Here is a 13344-nt window from a genome sequence, read left to right on the forward strand (position 1 = left end):
TGCTTCCACCAGCAACAGGCTTTGGTGTTATTCACATGGTGCTGACTTTACAGGCATGAAGTATGCAAGCGTTATAGGATCACAGAGACTAGATTTCCTAGGAAGGCCAGGGAGACCAGGCAATGTGCATCAGGGTCAGAATCACTGTAGGCATCTCCTGAGAGGGCATTGCATGAAGCTGTGAGAGTAAAGTTGAAGCTGTAACGGATACTCCAGGAAATTAGAGATGCCAGGAACATGGAAGGTCTGTCAAGGAAAGCTGCAGACAGAGAACAGAACCAGCCCCAAAGAAAGGCATGTGAATGCAATTGGTATGGCCATAAGGAAGGGTTGCCCAAGCCCTCTGGGGCTCCATCTTACCACCATGTGCTGAATACTGGACATGGAGTTTTAAGACTTAGTGTTTCCCCTTCAGAGCTTTGGTCTTGCTTTGGTCTGATCCTTCCTAGCACCTTCTTTCCCCCCTTTTGGAATGGAATCTTTAACCTGTGCCAGTCACACTATTGGAACGTAACTACATTGGAAGTATGTAGCTTGCTTTTAGGTATTTATAGGAGTTCCCAGCTAAGAGTTGCCTTGAGTCTCAGAGGGAAACTTTGGACTTGGACTTCTTGGAAATGATTGAACTGTTGACTCTGGGGGAACTTGGGACTGGATATATTTTGCATTGTGAGATGGACATGAGCCTTTGAGATGCAAGTATGGATATGGATCCAAAATTCATGTGTTGAAGCATTGGTCTCCAATGCAGCAGTATTCAGAGGTGGGGATCTTGTAAAGTGATTGGATCATAAAGAATCTGACCTCATTCACAGATTAATCTACTGATAGCTGAATGGTGTACTGGGAGATGGTGGAGGCTTTGAGAAATCGGACCTGGTTAAGGGAAGTGGGTCTTTTGAGGCATGCCTTGGGAGATTATATCTTGTCCCTGGCCCTTTCCTCTTATTCTCTGCATTAGCATCTTTCCTCTTCCATGCCCTACTGCACTGATATTCTGCTTCATCTCAGAATCAAAGCAATCAAGCCAACTCATCATGGACTGAAATCTCTGAAACAATGAGCTTAAACAAATCTTCTTCCTTTTAAGTTGCCTCTGTCTTGTATTTTCCCACTGCAATAAAAAGCCAACTAACACAATGGGTAAATGAATTTAAATAAAAAGACTTGTATTTTGTTAAACAGAATTTAATGTAGATGGGGGAAGAATTAGGGCTTCTGACTATCTAATTTGATCTTCAGCCTTAAAAACTAAAACCTCTGTATCAGACTGGGACTTATTACTTGGGGAGTCTACATCTAGGCTGAAAAGCTCTCCATGGTGTAGATCCCGGGCTGTGAAGGAAAGAATTTTAGTTTAGTGGAAAGAGTGAGTGGTTGAAAAGGGGTTTTTACAAAATTTTAAGGTTCTATGAGTAAACAGAGATAATCAGTCTTCAAAGCTCTTAATGTAACCCCTGAGTTAAATTATAGTGTAACTGTAATTCCAGAACTCTCTGAACCGCACCCACATATTATTCTCTACATAGATCTTTAACTCTAATAGCTATTCATTAGTTCAAGAGACCTCTGCTTTTATACGAATCCCAGTTTAGTGAGTATAGAAAAAGGTATTCATTTTCCATAGCAGCTACTTCTTTGGATTTTAAAAAAAATTACACTCTGACCTTTTGAAAATGAAATAGAAGTTTCAAAAGCTTTATTAGATGTTATCTGAAAAGCTGTTATCTTGTTTTGCTTCTTGATTATTTTAAGCAGTACTTATGCTAGTATATAGAATCTCAGGCTTGAATAGGAAGATTAGCTATAAATAAACACTGTACAAATGATACCTTCAAGGGGACAAACAATAAAACCTGCTGTGGTGAACTCATGCTGGGTGAGGGAAGACCATGAAAGGGACCCCAAGGTCTTCTGCAAGGGAGTAGAAGAAAAGAGATGGCAGCCGGAGTGAGACCCTCTTACATAGAAGTTCCTTTGGCTAGAACCGTAAATGTAGGAGTAATTGTCTGTGGATTATAAAGGTCTCAGGGTTTAATGGAAAGAAAATTATCATTAAATGCCAATGTTTAAGATACAGATGTAAAGAAAGGGCTGGGACAAGTGTTGGCACTGAAGTCAGGACATGAAAGATTTTATTAGCCAGCTTTCTGTTATTGTAAAAAATACTTGAGATATTTAATTAAAAGTATAAAATTTTTATTTTGGCTCACAGTTTTGGAGATTTCAATCTATGGTCCATTGACACTTTTGTCTTGGGCCTGTGATGAGGGTGCACATCATGGTGCCAGCGTATGGGGAAACCATTCAGCTCTTGAATGATATGCAAAGAAGAAAGGAAGAAGAGGGGCCAGGTCCAAATTTCCCCTTCAAGGGCATACTCCTAGTGACCAGAAGAACTCCCACTAGGCCTCACCTCTTAACATTTCCACCATGTCCATAGAGCAACGAGCTTGGGACTAAGCCTTTAACACCTAGGTTTGGGAGAACATTTCTGATCCAAAACATCTAAGACGGAGATACTAATTTAAGCAACACTATTGTTCTTTCTTGGGAATATTGTGATAACTAGGGACAAATGGCACACATCGGGTTCCCCATCAATGAGAAATCTTTACATGTCTTTTCATTAGACTCTCTAACTTCGGGTACCTGGAAGTTCAAAGGTAACTCAGCAGCTAGCCACAGGACTCCAGAACTGACTTTAGACAGAGCAGCAGGAAGAGTAGAAATCTGCCAGAGGCAAGTGCAGAAAGGCATGGATAAGAAAGTCTTCTGCCTATGGAAAGAAAATCTTTGCAATTCTATTTATATCAAAAATATATTTTAGGAGAGAGAAGATGGAGGATCAGAGGAAGGGTGCACTTCCCAGCAGCTCTTTAGCTCAAGATGTAAAATGTGGGAGGACTGCTCCCCAGCAAGGTGGGTAACTAAGAGATCGCACTGAACTTCAGTACTGGACAGCAAAAGAAACCATGGCAACACAGAGAGTGAGAAACTTCGGACCTGCTATAAGAAGTAAGACATTCAAGATGTGTCCGCTTGGCTGATGGCTGTGATGGCAGTGGTGGCTGTGGCTGCTGAGGGGAGGGGGAGTGCAGGCAGAGAGAGGAGAATGAGGTGAAGGAAATACCGGCTTGGGGGAACTTGCAGAATGTAGAGGGAGGCTGATCTTAATGGACCCAGAGTTTTGGGGGGAAGTTGTTGAGTGTAACCACAACCCAAATCACTCAATCCATGGGTGGATAGTTCAGTGGGAACCAGGTTGCTGGCATGGAGACCATTTATAATCATTGTGTGGCTGCAAGCAGAGGCAGGAGATCGGAAACTCATACAGGAAGTTGCCAACTGACCCAGCAGTCACCTATTATGGCCCCCACAGTGTGCCTGGACAAGTGTGGCCAAAACTGGCGCAAACAGAATTATGCCTAAGGCAATCTAGCCTCCGGATACCAAGGAGAGAGAGAGAGCTCCTTTCATTTCTGGTTGAATATGAGAACTATGGATGTATAGACTCTGCACCCTAAAAGTGGAATTTTGGGGAGGCACCAGAGACACAGATGTGCAGCAAAGATTAGCATCTCTCCAGCAACACAGGGTGTGAAGTGAATCAAACCTCAAACATCCACCAACAGAGTTCCAAAGGTTTGCCAAGACTAAATTTGAATGATTGGCACCAGACTCACTATGAAAGTATACAACTTGCCAGCACTCCCCCAGTCTATCCCATCCTGCACCGAGTGTCACGGAAGCTGAGAGCTGCTGCAACCAGTTTTGGCTCCTAGCCACAGTGACTGGCAACTTGGTGAGAAACACACAGATATTGGGCTTAGCAACCCCCAGCCCTGATTCCAAGGATTACAGAGCTCCAGAATAAATTCAATGAATGAAAATCCACTCCTGCCTATAGTTTTGACCACCTCAACAGAAACATAACCTTCATTTCTCATTAAGAATTTTTATATATTTTTCTATTCCTTCCAATTTTTATTCATTTTTATTTTAATTTAATTTTTTTAAAAAATTCATTTTATCGTATTATTTTAAAAACTTTTTTCTATTCTGTGTGATTGTGTTTATATGTGTGTGTGTGTGTGTGTGTGCATGTGAGATCACCGCATAGATAGGTTTGAACTACATGCATGTGTGTGTGTGTTTGTAAATTTTAATTTCGTTTTAATTGCTTCCTTCTTTACCCATTTATTATTTTGCCTTGGTTTGACTTTGGTGGGGTAAAGTTATACGTGAATTTGAATTGTTTTGATTGTACATTTGTTTGTTGTACTTTGGTTTCTATTCCTCTTATTACCCCTTCTTTATTCTCTGCCTTCACCAATAGCCAAACTTTTCTGTTCTGTATTCTTCTCTTTTGTTATTTTATTACTCTTAGTAATTTTTTACTCTTCCTTGTATATAGCCATCATCTGCCACCTATCCTTCCTTCCTCTCCTATGTTCACTTTTTAAATATTACAAATAGACACAATCAAAACTGAACTTCAGTCAAGTGCAGTGGCTCACGCCTGTAATCCCAGAAGCTCAGGAGGCTGAGGCAGGACTACTCAAAGATATACTGCACACAGAAGAACCCCAAAACAAACCCCAACCCTCTCAAATAGGTGAAGATCACTAGAAAAACAACCAACTAAATAAAAATCAAGGAAGAATTAAATATAGAAAAGAAACCCAAATGGCACAAAACAATAAACATCTGTCCACAAAAACACTGAATGTAAATGGTCTCAACTCCCCCGTCAAAAGAGGTAGGTGGGAAGAATGGACTTAAAAACAAGATCCAACTGTGTGCTGTTTGCAAGAGGTTCATCTCATAGGCAAATACACCCATTGGCTGAAAGAAAAGGATGGAAAAAAATATTCCATGAAAATTAAGTCTGAAAACAAGACAGACTAGTGATTCTCATATCTGACAAAGCAGATTACAAAGCAATAATTAATCAGAAGAGAGAAAGAATACCACTACTTACTGGAAAATAAGAACAGTCCAACAAGAAGATATAGTAAAAGTAAGTATATATCTCTCAAATATTACTACACCTAATTATATAAAAATAATACTTCCTGATATTAAAACCCACATAGATCCAATCAATAATACTGGGTCATTTCAACACACCTTTATCACCAATAGACAGGTCATTCAAACATAAAATCAATAAAGCTATCTCTGACCTTAATAATACTATAAATCAAATAGAACATTTCACTCCCAAACACTTGATTTTACTTTCTTCTCAGCAGTTCATGGAAATTTTCCAAACTAGACCATATTCTAGGTTGCAATGTTAAGTCTTAGCAAACACAAGAAAATTGATAGAATCCGATACATTCTATCATTGATCATAATGGAGTAAAACAAGAAATCCAGAATAAGAAAAATAATAGAAACCTCATAAACACATGAAGATTTGATCAATACTATTTTTTTCAAGAAGGTATACTCTTTACAAACACTGTTAAATATTGCACAAAACACATTCAAGAAGCAAGTAATTTTAATGCAAGTACTTGCATGGCAATCCAAATTTATTGAACTACTGATGCTGAGTTATACAAAATTATGCCACTTCAATTAAGGCTTTTAGTTTATATTTGGCCACCCAAAGTAGTTGAAACTTCAGGTTGGCCAATTTAAATACTATGGCTCCCTGTTGGAAAGGCACACGATCTTTACGCCCAAAGGTTAATGCATACAAAGCAGGAAGGCATTGTTAAATAAAACAGCAATAGTTATAGCCAATTAGTCCTTATTACCGATTACATATGATTAAAATTACCTCTCACATTCACATCCACAGTGCTCATCCATCATTTAACATCTCAACCAAAATGTTACACATGTGAAACAATCACCTACAAGCAAAAATACTAAACCTGTATATTTGGTATTGCAAATATAATTATGCATGAGTAGGCAAGGGATTCAGAGTGAGAATCTACAGCTGCAGAAGACTGAAAATTATTTACAAAAGTTGTTGTCATTAAAGAAATATTTGAAAATATAGACTTTTTTGTTGTAGACCCCCACTGTACACACAACTACAAACATTGTTCCCTATATAAACAAGAAAGGAAACACATAATAAAGAGATTTGAAAGCTCTAGACATTTCCTTCCAGATAGAGGTTAATCTTAGCTATGAAAAGGACTATTTTAAAGACAAGATCACTATCTCCACAGGTTTCTGAAAAAAAAAACAAAACAAAACTATGTAGCTGTGTTCAATGAAGTGCTTATTTTGTACAATACAATGATAATGATCTTGAATTTAAAACAAAAATTATAATAAACTGTATGTATCAAAGAATCAAAGTTATTTGGAGTAGTCTATATAGGAAGTATTTGGACTTTTTTTGGTTATGCTAAAATAGTGGTGCTTTCATGATTTATACTACCATACTCTCCAACACAAAGTATGGGGTGTGTTAAAATATACAGTACAACATTTTCATACATGCACAGCATTTTTGGACACACAATGTTTCTTAGCAGTAATACTGGATATAGCCTCTGGTTTTAACCAACTGCACACACTAAGATTATTATATAAGTAAAAATCTCTCTTGTGATTCTGAAAAGTGATTACAATGGGCAAACTGATAGAGTAGCTTTCAACCATCTCTTAAAGAGTACCACCATAGGAAAGTCCATTTAGGATGTCCATAGGTTTTTGTTGTTGTTGTTGTTTAGTATTTGTTTTAGTTGTAGGTGTATGCAATAACCTTTATTTTATTTTTATGTGGTGTCGAGGATCAAACTCAGAGCCTCACGTGTGCTAGGTGAGCACTTTACCACTGAACCACAATCCCAGCCTCAAATTAGCAAATCCCAAAAATACAGCTGGCGAATGTTATCTCTGATATAAGGAGGCTGACTCATAGTGGGGTAGGGAGGGGGAGCATGGAAGGATTAGATGAATTCTAGATAAGGAAGAGGAGTGGGAGGGAAAGGGAGGGGGCAGGGGATTAGCAAGGATGATGGAATGTGATGGACCCTATTATCCAAAGTGCATGTATGAAGACTTGAATTGGGTGTCAACATACCTTATATACAGAGATATGAAAAATTGTGGTATGTATGTGTAATAAGAATTGTAATGCAAAAAAAGTTCATGTATAAAGGCATGAATTGGCATGAACATACTTTGTATACAAAGACATGAAAAATTGTGCTCTATATATGTAATAAGAATTGTAATGCATTCCGCTGTCATGTATTTAAAAAAATAAAATAAAATAAAAGATGTCAGTAGGTTTAACAAAGTTGAAATGCTGGTGCTTTTGACTTGGGCAACAGTTCTTCATACCTGATTCAGAGCTACAATGCATTTATTAGATGGAAGCAGCTGACATCATGACTTTTTGTGGGCTTCCCCAGGCACTGGAGTCTTTCTGTTAATTTGCTGCACTAGGTCATAAAATATTTCACTAACATTTATTTTTTTATTTTAAAGAAGATTCTAAGAATGCACAGTTGATCCACTGTCTTGATAGATTTTGACCTTGTTCCTTTCCTACAACTCTTTCATCTTCCAAGTCACACTTATTACTAACCAGAATCATGGGAATGTCATCAGTTTCTTTAACTTAAGAATCTGTTTTCTTAGATCTTATAAATCATTAAAGGTGGACTATGCTATGATGGAATAAACTAAAGCAAAGCCTGTCTATTTTTCATGTACAAATCCCTCAATGCTGTGAATTATTTGGTTCCTGCAGTATCCAAGATTACAAGAATACATTGTTGTGCATCTATTTCAACTTGCTTTCTGTAAGAATCTTTTCTCATAGGATATTTTTCAGCAAAAATTCATTGAACACACTGTACAGGCAGAGCAAACATTTCAACCCCTTCTGAACCAAGAACAACTAGTTTATATTCAGGTATGTTTCAAATTTGTCAGAAAAGTACTTTTCATACTGTTGCTTACTGCTCACAGACAGTATCATCCCATATTCCCTCCAGGTTGCTGCTCTGGGCACCACAGTGGTAACCCCTGCCACTCCAGCTGGTTTCTGAACCACAATTTTTTACATGAAGAATGAATCATAGAAGAAATGAGAGAAGAAGTCAAGAAGTTCTTAGAAACAAATGAAAACAGAGATGCAATATATTATGATCTTTGGGATAGTATGAAGGCAGTTCTAAGAGGAAAATGTAAAGTATTAAATGCCTACATTAAAAAATAGAAAACCCCTAAATAAATAATCCAATGGTCTACCTCAATGCCTTAGAAGAGGAAGAACAAACTAATTCAAAACCAGTAGAATTTAGGAAATATATTAACACTAGAAGAAATGAAATTAAGAATAAAAAACAATACACAGGATCAATGCAACTGACTTGGTTCTTTAAAGAGATAAAGATTGATAAACCTTTAGACAAACCAAGGAGAGAGAGAGAGAGAGGAGAGAGAGAGAGAGAGAGAGAGAGAGAGAGAGAGAGAGAGAGAGAGATTCAAGTGGACAAAATTAGAGATGAAATATCACTACAGACACCTCTGAAATCCAGAGGATCAAAACTATTTTGAAAATTTATATTCTAATAAACTGGAAAACCTAGAAGACATTGACAAATTTCTAGACACATATGACTGCCCAAATTGAACCAGAAAGAAAACCTAAGTAGACCAATATTAAGTTATGAAATTGAAATGGCGATAAAAAACCTTCTAACAGAAAAGAGCTGAGGACAAGATGGATTCACAGCTGAGTTCTATCCGTCCTTTAAAGAAGAACTAACACCAGTCTTTCTCAAATTATTCCATGAACTTGAAAGGTGGGAGCACTCACATGCATATCTATGAAGCCAGTGTTACCCTAATACCAAAACCAGACAGACACATCAAGAAAAGAATACTACAGACCAATATCCCTGTTTTACATAGATGAAAATTTTTTATTAAAATATTAGCAAATCACATTCAAAACCACATCAATGTCAGGATAAAACCAAACTACTTTGTATAACCATAAAACTCTAATAAAATATATCAAGAAGATAACATACCATGAGCAAGTGGGTTTCATCTTAGGGATGCAAGATTGGTTTAACATATGCAAATAAGTAAATGCAATTCACCACATAAATAAAATTAAGGGCAAGAATCATATGACCATCTCATTAGGTTCAGAAGAGACCTTTGATAAAATCCAGCCCCCTTTTTGTTGAAAATACTGGAAAAACTAAGGATAGAAGGAACTTACCTTAATATTATAAAGGCTCTGTTTGGCAAACCCAAAGCCCACATCTCATAGAATTGAGAAAAACTGAAAACATTTCCTCCAAAATCAGCATGTTCACTCCCGGCACTCAATATACTTCTTGAAACTCTAGCCAGAGCAATGAGGCAAGAGAAAGAAACTAAATGGGTACAAATTGGAAAAGAAGAAGTCAAATTAACTTTGTTGATAATATATATATATTATCATATCATATATATATATGGTCCTGTATATAGAAGACTCAAAAATTCTACCATAAGACTTCTAGAGCTGATAAATGAATTCATCAAAGTATCAGAATACAAGATTAATATTCATAACTCAGTAGCTCTCCTGTAGTCCAGCAGTAATTATTTTGAGAAAAAAAATCAGAAAAAAACTATCCATTCACAAATACCTCAAAAATATTCTTGGGAAATAATCTGACCAAGAAGGTAAAAGATCTCTACAATGAAAATTATAGAACACTGAAAAAAGAAATTGAAGAAAACCTTAGAAGATTGGGAAAAAACTCTCATGTTCTTAGATAGGCAGAATTAATATTTTTTGAAATGGCCATACTACTAAAAGCACTATACAGATTCAATGAATCAAAATATCCATGATGTTCCTCACAGAACTAGAAAAAAATTATCCTAAAATTCATTTGGAAGAATAAGAGAAACAAAATAGTCAAAGCAATCTTGAACAAGAATAGTGATGCAGGAGGCATCACAATACATGATCTCAAATTATACTACAGAGGTAGTAACAGAAACGGCATAGTTGCCATCAAAATAAATATGAATACCAATAGAATAGAACAGAAGACACCCACCCACATACTTACAGCCATCTGACACTTGATAAGGGAGGCAAAAAATATTTTGGAGAAAAGACAGCCTTTTAAACAGATGATGCTGGGGAAACTAGATGTCAATATGTAGAAGAATGAAACTAGATCCCTATCTCTCACCTTGCTCAAAACTAAAATCAAAGTAGATTAAAGACTTAGGAATTAGAAGAGCAACATTGAAACTGATAGAAGAAAACATAGGGTCAACATTCCACCATAATGGTGCAGACACCCACTTCCTTAACAAGACCCTGAAAGCTCAAAAAGTAAACCCAGCAATCAATAAGTGGGATGCCATCAAATTAAACAGCTTCTGCACAGCAAAGAAAATGATTATGAGCATGAAGAGAGAACCTACAGAATGAGAGAAAATCTTTGCCAGTTGCTCCTCTGATAGGGAATTAATATCTAGAATATATAATGTACTCAAATAGCTTAGCAGCAAAACCCCAAATAGCCCAATCATTAAATGGAAAAAAGAACTAAACAGACATCTCTCAGAAGAAGAAACAAGAAAGGACCTTATCTATATGAAAAAAAATGTTCAATATCTCTAGAAATCAGAAAAATGCAGATCAAAATTATACTAAAATTTTTATCTAACTCCAGTCAGTATGGCAATTATCAAGAATACTACTACTACCACTACTCCTACTACTGCTAATAAATGCTCGTGAGAATGTGGGGAAAAGGGTACACTCATATTATGGGTGGGACTGCAAATTAGTGCAAGTGCTCTAAGAGCAGATTGGAGATTCCTCAGAAAACTGGGAATGGAGCCATATGACCCACTCCTTGGTATTTATCCAAAAGAATTTAAATCAGAATACTGGAGGGATATAGCCACATCAATTTTTATATCAGCATAATTCACAATAGCCGAGTTATGGAAATAGCCCAGATGCCCGTCAATAGATGAATGGATCAAGAAAATGTTGTATATATTTATACAATGGAGTTTTACTCAGCCATAAATAAGAATGAAATTACGGCATTTGCCAGTAAATAGATAGAGCTAGAGAACATCACGCTAAATGAAATAAGCCCAGACTCAGAAAATTAAGGGTTGAATGTTTTCTCTCACACGTGGAAGCTACAGCAAAATGAGGGAGAAAAGGGATAGGGAGTTGGATATCATAAAAATATAGGGAAGGGCTGGGGATGTGGCTCAAGCGGTATCGCGCTCGCCTGGTATGCGTGCCGCCCGGGTTCAGTCCTCAGCACCACATACAAAGATGTTGTGTCCGCCAATAACTAAAAAAAAAATAAATATTAAAAATTCTCTCTCTCTCTCTCTCCTCTCTCACTCTCTCTTAAAAAAAAATATAGGGAAGATAAATAGAGTAGAAGAAGGAGACCGAGAGGAAGGGAAAAGGTATGAGAAAGGCGAGAAAAGGTGGAACAAATTTAATAAAATCACACCATGTGTATGTATAAATATACCATAGCAAATTCCACCTTTATGCATATGTAAAAAGCACCAAACAAAAAAAATATACACAATGGAATATTACTCAGCATTAAAAGAGAATAAAATTATGGGATTTGCAGGTAAATGGATGGCGGTGGAGAATTTCATGCTAAGCAAAGTAAGCTGATCCCAAAAAGCCAAAGGCCGAATGTTCCCTCTGATAAGTGAATGGTGCTCCATAATTGGGGATGGGGGGAGAATGGAGGAACCAAATTTGATTGGGCAAAGAAGAGGGAGAAGAGGGGAGGGGGTATGGGGGCAGAAAAGATGGTGGAATGGGATGGACTTATTACCCTAGATACACGTATAACTGCACACATGGTTCGATGCTAGATTGTGTACAGAGAAATGAAAAGTTGTGCTGCCATTGTGTACAATGAATCAAAATGCATTCTGCTGTCATATTACTTAATTAAAATAAATTAATTAAATAAAAATTAAAAAATAAATAAATACACGAGGGAAAGGATGACCAGTAGAGTAGAGGAAGGAGAACAGGGAGAGGGAGGGGAAGAGGGAGAAGGGAAACCCTGAGTTTTGAAATGGAGTAAATCAATTTCCATGCATGTATGATTTTGTTGAAATAAGCTCAACTATTATGAATAACTATAATGCACTAATAAAAGAAAAAAAATCCACTGTGTTCTTTCTTTCCTTACTGGCATGTTTAAAGCTTCCTTATTTTGTGTATTTGAAAGTTTAATGAATGTACTGTTTACTTCTGTTTCTTTTAATAAAGATGCATGTCATCTGGGAAAAAATATATTTAAAAAAATCCATCTTTGGATAATATTAAATGTACAAACTAACATTTGGTCTGCAAATCGGACAGATGGTCCTGTGGCAGGATGGTTTCTGACTTGCCTCTCGTTCCCGAGGGTCTGCCCATCCCTCCTCTGCTTGCTTTCTCCACGCTGGGGTATGGTTCAGTTCCTTTGTTCCAGGGAGGTGCTCTTAACAGTAGAGTAGAAAAACAGTAGAGTAGAAAACATCCTTTGTGAGAAGACAAACATGCCTGTCAAGATCTTTTCTATTATACACAGGTCTGCTACTTATTTTTGTGGCAAAGTAGTAGAAGAGTTGTGAAATGGAAAGATATGTGTTTCTTTTCTTTTTTTTTTTCAAAAGTCAAGTGCTCCAAATTGTTGACCTTTCTGGTGCTGACAAGTAGCTGTCGGAGTGTGCTAGCTCACAGTAATAAATGCACACAATCTACCCTTTTTGGTAAATGTAACTTAACAGTGGAAATAAATAATGGCCTTTTTGAAAGGATCTTATACTACTGAAAGAGCATTTTGAAAATAGATTTTGGGGAATGTTTCTAATGTGACTTTTCTGAGGAAAATGATTGAAGTGAATCACTTAGGGGAGATTTTCATATTTTCATGCTTAAAAGCCTGGAAACAAATTTCTAGCCAGTTTGAAAATTTTAAACAAAAGCATTTCAGAGATTTTTGAACCCATTTATTAAAAATATAAAAATGCAGAACCTTCTGATTTATAACTAGATTGTTTGACATTTGGGAAGAGAGAAATTTATAAACTGAATTTTAATAAATGTGTATATTTGATAGAAGGGACTCAAAACCAAAGGTTTCAGGAGCCACCTGGCTTATAACAGCACTAACTGCACAGTGGGAAACAGGCAGAATTTGGATGCAGACCTACATGTTGCTAAATTCACAAAGTGTTTAACCAAAAATTTCAAAAATTATAATATGTATTCAAGCATATCATGCTTCCTAGAATATTAGCAAAAATTGCTTCTAAGAAGAGCAAAGTTTTGTAGCATCAACA

General features: G+C 36.7%; 1 pseudogene; it reads right to left on the reverse strand.

Annotated features, from left to right (window-relative positions):
• Positions 1 to 5575: 5575 nt before the first annotated feature.
• On the reverse strand, positions 5576 to 7904 carry LOC113184935 (ras-related protein Rap-1b-like; annotated as a pseudogene).
• Between the last annotated feature and the right edge of the window lie 5440 nt (positions 7905 to 13344).

This window comes from Urocitellus parryii, chromosome 9 (genome assembly GCF_045843805.1).
Source record: "Urocitellus parryii isolate mUroPar1 chromosome 9, mUroPar1.hap1, whole genome shotgun sequence".
Lineage (NCBI taxonomy): Eukaryota > Metazoa > Chordata > Mammalia > Rodentia > Sciuridae > Urocitellus > Urocitellus parryii.